At 52.7% G+C, this 13,634-nt stretch overlaps 1 protein-coding gene across 1 annotated transcript in view; it reads right to left on the reverse strand.

Annotated features, from left to right (window-relative positions):
* The window catches only part of LOC144821558 (retinol dehydrogenase 12-like), a 149,365-nt gene that overhangs the window by 14,667 nt on the left and 121,064 nt on the right, over positions 1-13,634 (reverse strand). The gene's annotated exons all lie outside the window — the stretch shown is intronic.

Raw genomic sequence — 13,634 nt, forward strand, 5'->3', positions numbered from 1 at the left:
CGCATGGGACGGAATCTGCGCTGGTCGCCGTGTTAGACAATCTTCGTTCGCGGATCGACACAGGTCGGGCAGCCTTTTTAGTGCTGCTCGACATGTCGGCCGCGTTCGACACGGTCAGCCACTCCATCCTCATTGAGAGACTGGAGGAGATCGAGGTTACGGGGCTGGCCAGGGACTGGTTAGTCTCATATCTTAACAACAGACAGCAGGTGGTGGCTCTGCCGCCTTTTAAGTCGGATGTGCGGAAAGTTGGGCAGGGGGTACCGCAGGGCTCAGCCATCAGCCCCATATTATTCAATCTGTACCTCCGCCCTCTGATCCAACTGATAAAATCTTTCGGTATCTCGGTGTTTAATTACGCCGACGATACCCAACTGCTCTTTTCTTTGGAGGGTAAAGACGCAGTCTCTTTAGAGACATTCCATCGCTGTCTGACTGCTACATCAAACTGGTTACGCTCTAACTCCCTCCAGTTTAATGGATCTAAGACGGAGGTGCTCTACTGCTCCAATGATCGTGTCCCGCTTGTACTACCGGATGATTTCTGGCCTCCTTCCTTCTCCGGGACAGTGACTGCTGCAAAGTCTGCTCGAAATCTGGGGGTCATGTTTGGCCCCAACTTACAACTGGATCTTTTCGTTAACAAAACCGTAGCTACCTGTATGATGTTGCTTCGGATGTTGCGGAAAGTCCTACCATTACTCCCAACGCAGGCTAGGCCGGAGGTGGTGCGGGGTCTGATCGTAAGCAGATTGGACTACTGCAACGCACTGCTCCTGGAGGCGCCCAAAACGCTGGTGGGCAGGCTGCAGTGGGTCCAAAACATGGCAGCCAAGGTGGCACTTTCTCGACCGCGTGCCGCCTCCTCTACCTTGGCACTACAGGACTTACATTGGCTGCCTGTTCATCAGCGGATCCTTTTTAAAGCATCCTGCCTGGTTTTTAGAGCTGTACATGGGCAGGGCCCAGTTCTGTTACAGAACCTTTTCTCTTGGTACTCTACATCTCAGAGCCTACGCTCCTACTCTGCTTGTCTGGTGATGGTTCCCAGAGTTCAGAGGATCAGGATGGGAGGGCGGTCGTTCAGCTTTGCGGCCGCCAGGATTTGGAATTCACTCCCACTCTTGTTAAGGAGTCAGGGTGAATTCTCGGCTTTCAAAAAAGGGCTGAAAACTCATCTGTTTCCTAGAGTAGCCTGAGCTCTGCATCGGTGGTTTCGGCTTGCTGAGTCAAGCGCCAGGATACCCTCTGGGTGACAGTACAGCGCTATATAAGTATGCAAATACATACATACATACAGCTCCATGCTCTGCCATTTCCTTGAAAATATGCCCCTGAATTTCTCAATTCCCTAAGATCATGGACGGCTGATTCCATTAGAGAGATCATCGTAAGAAGTACATTTGTGAATTAGAAACAAAAATACTTGTTAAATGTTTCTTCTGTGTGCCTTTTTATAGGAAATAAATGTAAAATGCATTAATTATTTATGAACAAGTGTACAAGCATTCAGAACTTCCATGAGGATTTAAGTGTGAGATCCGATTCATGGATAAATTGTCAATCAGGCTTTGAAGAATATGCACTTATTTGCACTTATTTTTTCTTTGTAATTTCTTGTACATAGGCAAGCGTTAGTGCAGGCGAGCCATTATTTTATCACGCTGCTGCTGCGCTTGTTTTTCTAGAAACACCTAATTCTAACTGTGGATTGGAACTTAATTGTTTTAGCTGCCATATGCTCGGCGCTTAAGAACGCGAGTCTGTGCATTTTAATTTTCGTAATTTTATAGCAACTCTTCACCATTTGGAATCGTGGTGCTTAGCGGGCTTCTTAGGACATACCTGCATTTAAAAAACTGATATTTCCACCGCTGTTCGGCGGCTCGTTAGCTGGTCTGGGGGTAGGCGCCATCTTGGGAGGGGAAGTGCCGGCAAGGCACGCCATCTTTGTTGCCGCTCTAGTTGTCGCGGCAGACATAGCACGATTGGGTGCTACTTAAACGCCCCCATGACGACGCGCAGCGGTGACGCGCAGCGGGCGCGCCTGAGACGCGCCGGAGGCTCGCCAGAGGCGAGCCCATCTTTGCCCATCAGTGACCATCCGGGACCCAGGGCCAGAACCCCTGGCCCTTTCATCCGCTATTCTAGACGTGATCTTCTGGGGCTTAACTTGGGTAAGTCCCTTCTTGCCCAGGGTTGCTTAAATACGCTTGCCTTAGAGGGGCTTCTTTCTACAACTAGGGACCCTAGAGAGGGGCTGCGCGATTCCAATGCGCATGCTCTAAATTTTGGCCTGCTGAATACACGTTCTTTGCAGGCTCATAAGTTGGAGGTCTTTTCATTGCTGGAAGACGGTGAGCTAGATGTTCTCGCGCTTACCGAGACATGGCTGGAGGACTGCTCGGCGCCAGACTTAGTGGCAGCCTTACCAGGAAAGTATCTGGCTCTCCATTTTAATAGGGAAGGAGCCAAGAAAGGAGGGGGAGTAGCCCTTTTCTATCAGGCCCATCTCCGGGCCGAAATGTTTCTATCTGAAACCCTAGGGGGTGCAGAGGTCATGGGGGTAAAACTCAGGCGGGGGGCGGTCTGTGTGGTGTTTTTGGTGCTATACCGACCACCCTGGGCTCCACCTGAATTCCCGGCTCTTCTCATCCGACTGGTTCAGGACCTCCGTTCGAGGTACGACAAAATGATCATTGTCGGTGATTTTAATTATCACTGGGAAAAATCCCCTAAAGAAGGACAAGCGTTGCTGATCGAGGAAGCATTCTCCTCGTTGGACTTTACTCAACAAGTGAGTGGACCAACACATGAGAAGGGACATGTGCTTGATCTAGTTTGGACCACCATGCCAGCCCAGGACCCTTTAGAAATCTTGCCATGTGTGTGGTCTGACCATTCCTTGTTAAGAGGAAGAATTCTACTGAATGGGCATTTGTCCAAACCGGGGGAAGGTTGGAAAATGGCCCGGAAGTGGAAAAATATTGATGGGGAGAAATTGGTGTATCTCCTGGAAGAATCCCCCCCAGCGATGGGGCAGGAGGGCAATATCGATGCTCTTAGTGGACAACTTCAGCAGAGACTGGGGAGAGCCATTGATTTGGTGGCTCCCCTTCGGAGGATGAAGAAGGTGGAGAGAGGAGCTGGTGCTCCGTGGTATAATGACACCTTACGGGATTTGAAACGTGCGGTGAGAAGGAAGGAACGAGCATGGCGGAAGGAGTACGACGCCATTGCTAAGAAAGATTATATTTCTTCCTTGTCGGCGTATAAATTAGCCATTCAATCTAGGAAGGCTGTGTTCTTTGAGGAAAGAATAGTTGCGGCTAGAAATCCGCAGAAGGAAATCTTTCGGGTCCTTGCTGAGCTCAGGACAAATGAAGGGCAAAGCACTGAGTTCACCCAGGCGGACTGTCAGAGGTTCCAGGATTTTTTTGTGAATAAGATCTCCAATATCCTGGGAGAAATTGCCGCAACTATACCCCTCGATTGTCCTTGCCTATCCGTTCTCCCCATCCCATTGGACACTTTACCGCTGGTTGAGTTCATCCCAATGGCAAAACAGGAGCTACGTACGATCATGGATCGGGTTAAATCTGGATCTAAGGTCGATCTTTGCCCTCCGGATGTGTTCAAACTGGCTCTGCCAGGCATTGAGAATGAAGTTCTACATTTGCTGAATGCCTCTCTTTTCACAGGACAGGTGCCTTTAGCTTTTAAAGAGGCTCGCCTGATCCCTTTAATAAAGAAACCTGGATCAGACACGAAGTGTCTAAAGAATTTTCGACCTATCTCCCAGCTGCCTTTTCTGGCTAAAGTTATTGAGCAGCATGTGCTGGCCCAGCTCTCGGGACATCTGGAGAGCAACAACCTGCTGGAGTCCAACCAGGCAGGGTTCCGTGCTAATCATAGCACGGAACTAGTTATGCTCTCTATTTTGGATGAACTGAGGAGTCGCGCCGATATAAAAACATCGAGTGCCCTGGTACTATTGGATCTCTCCGCGGCATTTGATACCGTGTGTCACGAACAACTACTGTCGCGGTTGAGGTCCTTTGGTATCAGGGGTACAGCGCATGCATGGCTCACTTCTTTCCTGCAGGGCAGGACACAGAGAGTACAGCTGGGGGATTTGCTTTCCACTTCCTCCCCTATTACTTGTGGGGTTCCACAGGGCTCCGCCCTGTCACCCCTACTCTTTAATGTATACCTGCAGCATCTAATAGCACTCCTGAATAGGATGGACTGCTTGGTGTACAACTATGCTGATGACACCCAGATAATCATCCGGCTGGATGATGGCCCGGGAGCGTCCACCAGGTTGCAGGATATACTTAAAGTCACCACCAACTGGATGTCCGAGAATTCTTTAAAAATCAACCCGGACAAGACGGAAGTGCTGCCCATTTCCATCACGGGCAACCCTTGGAGCGAGAGATTCTGGCCTGTGGAGCTGGGTGCGTCGCCGGAGCCGGCGTCTGCAGTAAAAAGCCTGGGTCTATACGTGGATGATAAACTTTCTATGAAGAAACAAGTCACCACGGTAGTGGGCACTTGTATTGGCCTGCTGCGACAATTGAGGAAGCTCTCCCCTCTACTCTCGTTTTCCACCATGAGACACGTGGTCTCAGCCACAATTCTAGCTAGGCTAGATTACGGTAACTCCCTGTATATTGGCCTACCCCAACGGCTGTTGGATATGCTACAGGGGGTTATGAACGATGCAGCTCGGCTGATCTATAAAAAACCTAGAACTGCCCACTCTTCCCCACTGATGCAGGAACTACACTGGCTCCCGATTCGGCAGAGGGTTGTTTTTAAAGGTTTATGCATCGTACACAAGGCGCTGTATGGTAATGCACCAAGTTACCTGAAATCTCGCTTGTCCCCTTATACACCAAGTAGGACTCTGCGCTCGTCGGATGCGACCCTCTTGTCCCAATCCCGCTTCAAATTGGCCACGGTGGGAGGACGTGCTTTTTCTAACACGCTTCCTGCCCTGTGGAATAAATTAGCTCCAGAGCTAAGGAAGGAATGTAACCTGCTATCCTTCAGAAAAAAATTAAAAACTACTCTGTTTAGGCAAGCATGGTGTAGCCTGTAAACGCTGTGGTAACATCAAGTAAAGGCCTTACCCCCACTACGTAATTCTGGACAAACAGCGCTTAGAGACCCCGGTGGTTATAACGCGCTATACAAATTAAATTAATTAAATAAATAAATAAATAAATACAATTAGAATAGTGAAGTTAGAACATCTTCACATAATCAAACATGTGGATGCAATTTATTTATTTTCCCTTCATTTTGCTGAAAAATATGCAGGCAACCCTATTGCGATTAAGGCAGTCGGCCTATATAGAGAATTAAACTGTGACTGTGGTGGTGATAGCAAACAGTTTAAGCGACACGTGCAAAGCATGAAATAATCTGCAGAGAAAATAGGCCTGGCCACCAAAACAAAAGTGGCCTCCATTGGTGAATTAGAAAGGGCATATTTGCAAACTGGGGCAGTTTTGAACTCGTAAAGACACGCTGTGTAAGTGTTTTGCAAGGTACTGCATGGATTTGAGCTTGCTGCGGGTAATGTTAGGGAAAACCGGGCCAGCAAACCATGAAACAGGCTCACAAACAGCCATAATTCAGCACACACACTGGCCTGTTAGTCTAGCCAATCGGGCACTACCTGATTGCCCTTTAGGCCACTCCGACCCTAATGGAAAGTAAAATTATAGTTACATTACAGACAAACTCACCAAGAGGTCTTAATTCAGAAGAGAAGCTACATGTTTTTGTAACTCTTAACCTGCTTACTGCCCTGTCCTTTCTCTTTATCAACTGAACAATGAGCAACACAGGATCTGTTTACTTGATATTCCCCTAAGTCATTTGTATATTTTTTGTGCAATGGTCCTTGTTACAATTGGTGAACAGGATGAACAATAAACACTCCATTTTGGGATTTGAGTATTGCCCTAAGGTAACTGTAACCTGCGCCTTCGAAATGAGAAAACTGTGCATGACGGGGGCACAAGTTATAGTTACTCTAGGGCACAAGCCATAGTTACTTGAGATAACAATAACTATAACTGCTGAATTTCTATGGTTTTGTGTGTGTTAAATCTGAACCTAACTATAACACCCCTATAAGATTTGCTTTTTTCAGTGAATATGTATATATATATATATATCACCCACTGGGAGTCGCCACTAGCAAGTTATAGTTGGGACCATGTTTCCATAGGAAATGGATTCTGTTTTGGCGCAATCAGTCAAACGGGGGTTAAGAAAAAGGTGGGGGGGGCGTGGCCAAGATGGCGTCGGAGTAAGACGCACTTCTGAGTCGCTCCGGCGCCCGATTTTCTTAGCATTGAGTAGCGGTACCAGCGGGACCTAGAGCCGCTCTGCAACGTTCACGGAGGTCGGCGGTGCTGAGCTGAGGGGTCCGGTGCTCTCATCGCGTCCCGGAGCGGCCATACGGCGTCACCCGGTGTCCTTCCGGGCCCGGCCCATTGAGCACCGGCCTGGAGTAGAAGCGAGGCCGCCGGAGAGTGCAGCGACTCGGCGTCGACTGGGCGGGGCTTCGCGGAGCGGCGGCCCCTTCCTTCGGGCTACATAAGCGGAGCCCGCCCGGGTCCACCCATAGTGGCCCCCGCCAAGCAGAGGCCGTCGGAGCTGCAGTGTGACCCGAGGCGACCAGGAGCCCACCCTGTGCCTCGAGTGCCGGAGCACGGCTGCCCCGGTGGGGCCGTGCGGGGAAGGGGCGGCCTACCGATGCCCGCCCGGATCACCCGTAATCAGCGGAACCGCATCGGAGCCCACCCGAGTGGAAGGTGACGGCCTGTGGACCGGCGGGGAGCCCGGCCAGCGGCCCCCAGTGGCGCAGGACCAGCGGAGCCCACCCGAGGCCTGCGGATGATACCTGCGACGTGCGGTGATCTGCCGAGCACCGTGGCTAAGTGCGGACCCTACCCGCCGAACGAGGACATTGCTCTGCCTGTGACGGCGTCGGACCCTGAAGTTGTAGTGGCGCGCGGGGCCGGCTTACCCTATTACCGGCTGCCGCTGCACAGTGCGGACTGGGGAAGAGGAGTGGCGGGGGCCCGACACAGCAGCGAGCTCCTCGAGGTGTGCAGGTGAGCTTGGGCCGACTGGAGAGACCCTGCACCTAGGTGCCCGGGCGTCATCGGGCGTCCTTTCGGCCTGGGGTGTTTCATCTATCCTTGGCCCTACGAGACCGCGCGGGGGGCCCCCCGAGCACTGCGCTGCCTGTGATCTGGGACTATCTGGGACTATCGGTGTGTGCGGAGCATCTGGGATTCGCCTTTACCGTGGAACCTTGCGCGGCCTATCTCCCGACGGCCTAGTATCCGGGGCTCTGCCACGATGTCGAACTTGCCACGCAAAGGGAGGACGGTGAAAGAAGGGGCCTCGAAGGGATCGCAACCGCCGAATTCCCCTGGAGCGAGTGGCTCGACCAGACAATCAGACGATGAGGCACCAGCCACCAAGGCCTTCATGGCGGAACTCTTTGCCTCGATCAAGGAGGACATTTCTGAGCTCCGTGCTCAGTTGGCGTCGGACCTGCGTGAGCTCCGGAGAGATGTGGACGGCATTGGAGAGCGGGTGGCCGTGCTAGAGGATCATGACTTAACTATGGCAAACGACGTTCACCAGTTACAGCAGGATGTTCTTCGCCTTGCGGATCAAAACTTGAACTTGCAGGCATATGCCGAGGACCTGGAGAATCGCTCCAGAAGGAACAACATCCGTGTCAGAGCGGTCCCCTGGGATGGCGAGGCTGGTGACCTGAGGGGGTATGTACATGCCCTCTTCCTCCAGGTGCTGGCCGAGGAAGATGTGCGGGAAATTAAGTTGGATCGAGTGCACAGAGTTGGCCTACCCAGGCGGGGCGGCCCCCCCCGGACATTCTTGCGTGTGTCCACGACTTTCAGATTAAAGAACGCATCCTCCGGAATGCCAGGGCTCTCGGTTCCCTAAGCTTCCGAGACCATCAGCCTCAGCTCTTCCAGGACTTGGCGGCATCCACACTGCAAAAGCGGAGGGACTTCCGGCCTGTGACTGCCTATTTGAGGGAACAGGGCGTCTCCTACTCCTGGGGGCACCCTTTTAGGATTATCTTCCGCTGGCAGAACAGGTTGGTGCAGCTCCGCTCTCTGAAAGCCGCCAGGGACCTGTTGGGTCTGGAGGAAGATTCGGCTTCGCAGGCGACACAGTCCTCCTCTTCGCGGCGCCGACGCCGCTCTTCATCCTGGCACCGAGTTGGAGCTTCCCCGGAACGGCTGAGACCGGATCACTCTGTTAGCCTCCTGGAGAGGGGAGCGGCGGTGGAGTCGGTGGCCTCGGCCACTCTTGCGGACTCTCAGCGGTCCTCTGGTGCGGCGTGACCCCTGCCTTCTTTGATGTTCGGGCGCCGGAGCGCCTCTGTCCCTGCCCTGGGGTACTATGGTACTTTTGGAGAAGACACCCCGGGCCTTGGCCCTGGGGGCCCTCGTTCTGGAGCCCCCACCCCGATACCAGTCTGATGTGGACCCTGTGCCTTGTGGCCCATTGGAACTGCCGAACCTTCGTTTCATGTTATGGGCCTGGTGCTCTCTGTTTTTTGTGTGGGGGTTGTTTCCGGGGGGCGGGTTGGTTGGTGCTCTGCAAGTAGTTATAATGGCAGTGCGCTTTGGGTTGAGAGGGGGGTTGGGGGGGGTGGTGGTGGCGACCTTGAGTGTTGAATGTATGATGATGGTGACTTCGACGGTGTTTGCTCCCGTAGCTCTTGTTTTGATCTGCCTGATGTCTCCCTCAGCTCTTATTCTTCTTGGAGGAATGTCCGTCCTGAGTGGTTCGAGGAGTAGACGGGCGGCCCCCTTCCTGTGGTTAGGGCTGGAGTCTTGCCCCCGGTTCCCCTTGCTTGATTGTCCTCGATGGTCTTGGGCTCCACAGTGTGGCGAAGGGTTGTCTGGGCTGAGTGACTTTCTAGAGTGTGCATGGCGTGGGATTTCAATTTACCATCATGCCTGTTAGCGTAGGCACTTGGAATGTCAAAGGCCTTAACTCCCCGCAAAAGCGACAGAAGCTTTGGAAGTACATTTTGGACCATCATTTGGATGTGGTTGCTCTCCAAGAGACCCACTTAGCTAGGAGGGACGAACTGAGACTTCGTCATAGACAGTTCCCTCTTATCTATAGGGCTTCTGCGACCACGAAGCATAGAGGGGTGGCCCTTCTCTTCCGGGCTTCCCTACATTTTCAACCTGTGGGGGTGAGTGCTGATAGGGAGGGCCGCTGGCTTATGGTGAAGGGGATGTTACATGGCCGCCTCTGTACTTTTGCAGTGCTGTATGCCCCAAATACAGGCCAGAATGGCTTTTTGCAAGGTTTGCTGGACAAGGTTGGGGACTTTGTGGAGGGGCATTTGTTTTTGCTGGGTGACTTCAATATGGTGTGGGACAGGGACTGGGATAGCTCTGGTGCGCGTAGAGCGGACACTGGCGTTTTCACGGAAGGAACTAAACGCCAGGTGAGTGATTTGGGGCTCATAGACAGCTGGCGCTTTATTCATACGCAGGCTCGGGACTACACCTTCTTTTCTAGCGTTCATCGCTCGTACTCCCGCATTGACTATATCTTGGTTAGTCAGGCTCTTCGGGGGGATATACGACTGTCTGCTGTCTTCCCACTCTCAGTGTCCGACCATAGCCTGGTGGTTCTGGGGCTACATTGGACCGCTGGGGGGGACGGTTGGCGTAAGTGGTACTTTCCGGCCGCTCTTGTCAGAGACGAGCTGTCTTGTAAGGCCCTGCGCAAGGCTATTGGCGAATTCTTTCTCCTCAATCCTCCTTCGGATACCTCGGTATATAACACGTGGGACGCGTGCAAGGCCTCCTTGAGGGGCACGTGCCTTGCTCTTAACGCGAACCTGAACAAGCTGAGACGCGAGGAGCGGGAGGCCCTCGAATCGGAACTTGCCACCCTGGAACAGGCCCATAAGGCGAACCCTTCCAGGGTGACTCTGCGCCCCCTGACGGCGGTGCGAGGGAAGCTGAGGGCCCATTATAACAACAGGGCGGAGTTTACTCTTTTGCGTCTGCGACGTGCCTCCTACTCCCAAGGCAACAAAATTGGGCGCCATCTGGCACGGCAACTTCGTGACAAACGCGAGCGTGATTATATAGGGGGTATACGTGACCGCGCGGGCTCTGTTCAACATAGGGACGCGGACAAGGCGGCCGTCTTTGGGCGCTTCTACTCGGAACTTTACGCGGGTGATACTCTCGATTCGGAGGCTCAATCCGAGTTTCTGGAGGGTTTGCCTCTTCCGAAAGTCTCTACGGAGTGGAACGACTTGCTGTCCTCCCCCTTCACGCGAGAGGAGGTACTAGATGCCATCAAAGGTCTGAAGCTGCACAAGGCCCCTGGGCCTGACGGCTACACGGCCCTTTTCTACAAGACGTTCGCGGCTGACGTTTGCGACTATTTAGTCTCTCTCTTCAATGCCATGGCGACTGATGGTCGGACCGCGGACTCTATGGCCGAGGCGTTGATTACTGTCATCCCCAAGCCAGGGAAAGATCCCACTTCTTGTACATCTTATCGCCCAATAGCGCTTCTCAATCTTGACGCTAAATTGTATTCCTCCATCTTGGCGGGCAGACTGCAGGACCTGATGCCTGCCCTGATCCACCCTGATCAATCTGGGTTCATTAAGGGTAGACAGACTCACGATAATCTGCGCCGCGTTGTCCACCTCATTGAAAAAGCGGAGCGGTTCCGCGTGCCTGCGGTATTGATCGGACTTGACGCGGAGAAGGCCTTCGATCGTGTCGATTGGGGGTTTTTACACAAGACTCTGGTGGCCTTTGGGTTTTCGCCCCGCTTCGTGCGAATGATCGAAGCTAACTACAGTAGCCCTACTTCCCGAGTGTTGGTCAACGGCCATAGATCCGGAAGCTTCCGCCACTCCAGGGGGACTCGCCAGGGATGTCCCCTCTCGCCTCTCCTCTTCGCTCTTAGCATAGAGCCGTTGGCGTTGGCGGTGCGGGAGAACGAGCGGATTCTGGGGCTTCCTTTTGCAGGAGAGCAGCATAAGATCTCGCTCTTTGCCGACGATATCTTGTTGTCCGTTCGTGACCCAGCGTTGTCACTCCCCTTTGTTCACTCGGTACTCTCCGCCTATGAGGGTGTTGCAGGATTTCGGGTTAATCTTGATAAGTCCTACCTCTTGAACTTGACCCTGTCACCGGAGGAGGCACAGCGGATCCGGTCGCTTACCCCGCTTCCATGGGCGTCTTCATCCTTGATCTATCTGGGAGTGCGGCTGACTCCCACCATAGGTGCCCTGTTCCAAGCTAACTTCCCATCCATCCTGTCCTCGACTCGGGCTGAACTGGAGCGATGGAAGCCCAAATTTATTTCGTGGCTGGGCAGGATCCCTGCACTCAAGATGGTTCTCCTTCCCAAGCTCTTATATCTGTTTCAGGCGTTACCCATCCCGATAGGGCTGGACTTCTTTCGCCGACTGAAGTCCATGATGCTGAAATTTGTTTGGCAGGGTGGCCGAGCGCGACTTCCGTTTGTGGTTCTTCGACGCCCGCGATTGGAGCGTGGAGTGGGCTTTCCAGATATGCATCTGTATTACAAAGCTGCCCAATTGAGAATTTTGGTGGAGTGGTCCCAACAGCTTTCGGAGAAACATTGGCTCCATATGGACCGAAGTGTCGCGGGTCACTCCATCTGGGATTTGGCCTGGAAGCCCAAGATGGACCGACCAAGAAATGCGTACATTAGCACCCCCACGAGCACGGTTTTGAAGGTTTGGGATACGATAAGCGGCGATGACCGTTGGACCACATTCCCATCACCATTCACCCCCATCCATTTTAACCCAGCCTTCCCCCCTGCTCTGTCGAAGGGTCCGTTTGAGACTTGGAGGGAGGTGGCTGCAGAGCCCTCACCCACCTATTCCATGGCACCGCTCCCCTCACTTTCCACAACTGTATGAGGGACTATGGGGTTCTACCTACGGAGCGCTATAGGCATCTCCAGCTCCTGCATTGGGCGACGTCGCCTGCAGTTATGGACGCCGCCACCAGACCTCTGACGAAATTTGAGTCCTTTCTTCTCTGCACTTCCACCATGAGAGGGGCGATCTCTTTTCTGTATAGATTACTCTTGGATACTACTGTGTCCCCGCGGCCGCGCTAACAGGAACACTGGGAGTCCGCCCTGGGGAGGGACATCTCCGTCACCGAGTGGCAGGGATTATGGCGGGATGTAACGGCACATAACCACTCAACTGACCTTAGGGAGGCCCACATGAAACTCATCTTTGACTGGTACTTATATCCGTCTAAACTACACCGCATATTTCCAACTACCTCAGATAGATGCTGGCGGGGTTGTGGGATGCTGGGAGACTTTAGCCATATTTGGTGGGATTGTCCCACCATTCGGCCGTTCTGGGCCGAGATCCTCTCCCATTTGAAGGATATTCTGGGCTATCCGATTCCTGATTCCATGGCCTTTGTCCTATTGGGCCTAAGAGATCCGATGCTTGAACACCAAACTAGGGCAGATAAACGTGTCATGTGGTTGTGTTTGGGTGCGGCTAAGATGACTTTGGCGGCTGCTTGGAAGTCCCCATCTGCCCCGGCTGTTTCCCTGTGGCATGCCCGGTTATGGCGTTTGTTGAGCATGGAACGTCTATCTGACATATTCCGGGGGAACTTTCAGAATTTTATGTGCAATTGGGGCCCACTTGTGAGATTTCTGTCCCGAGGCCTGCCTTCGGCGGTCTGCCCATCAGCGCTGAGGTCCCTCCATCTCTTTCAAATTTGAGCACTTGAGGGTGGTCTCCCGTGCGTTGCGGGAGTCGCTGTGTTGATCTGTGTGCTTGACTGTCGCCACCACTGGGGGGGAGGGTGTGAGGGGTGGTTGTGGGAGGGGGGGTAGTTGGGGTAGTTAATTTTGGGTTCATTCTCCTGTTATGACTTGCCTGGCTCTGGGGTTGGTCATTGGACCTCGGCTGAGGTTGGGGCTGCCTTTATTAATCACGACCACTGCATCCACGGCTGGGGCGCCGGGACTGATCTGAACGCTGTGCTGGGCGGCCTTCTGGCCCGAACCTTGTTGCTTTGCCTGGCCGCTGACATCATGTGGTGGACTTGGAGTTCTACTGCCCCCCCCTTTGCGAATGCTTACCTCCCCGAATTTTTTGCTCCCCCTGTGTGGGGATTTGTGGTGATGTGTCGCCTGTTTTTCCTTTCCTCTTTCTTCTCATCTTGCTCTATTTCCCCTCCCCCTTTCCGATTCACTTGCATATTACAAAATAAAAAATTTTAAAAAAAAGAAAAAGGTGGGGGCCCAAAACTTGTTTTCCTCATGCAATTTTTCATAGGAAAATTGAACAGCAATACTGCAAAAATTGCTGAATGGACTCACAACAAATTTGGCAGAAAGCTCGATCTTGGTCCAGACCGTGTGCTTTTTTGTGATATGGTGTAAATCCATTCAGTAGTCTTTGAGAAATGAAGGTTACATTTTTGTGCATATATAGGGATGCGGATCCTCAGCAGATCCAACGGATCTAAAGATAAGATCTGTTGGTTGCCACTGTATCA

The sequence above is a fragment of the Lissotriton helveticus genome, chromosome 2_2 (assembly GCF_964261635.1).
Source record: "Lissotriton helveticus chromosome 2_2, aLisHel1.1, whole genome shotgun sequence".
In the NCBI taxonomy this organism is placed as follows: domain Eukaryota; kingdom Metazoa; phylum Chordata; class Amphibia; order Caudata; family Salamandridae; genus Lissotriton; species Lissotriton helveticus.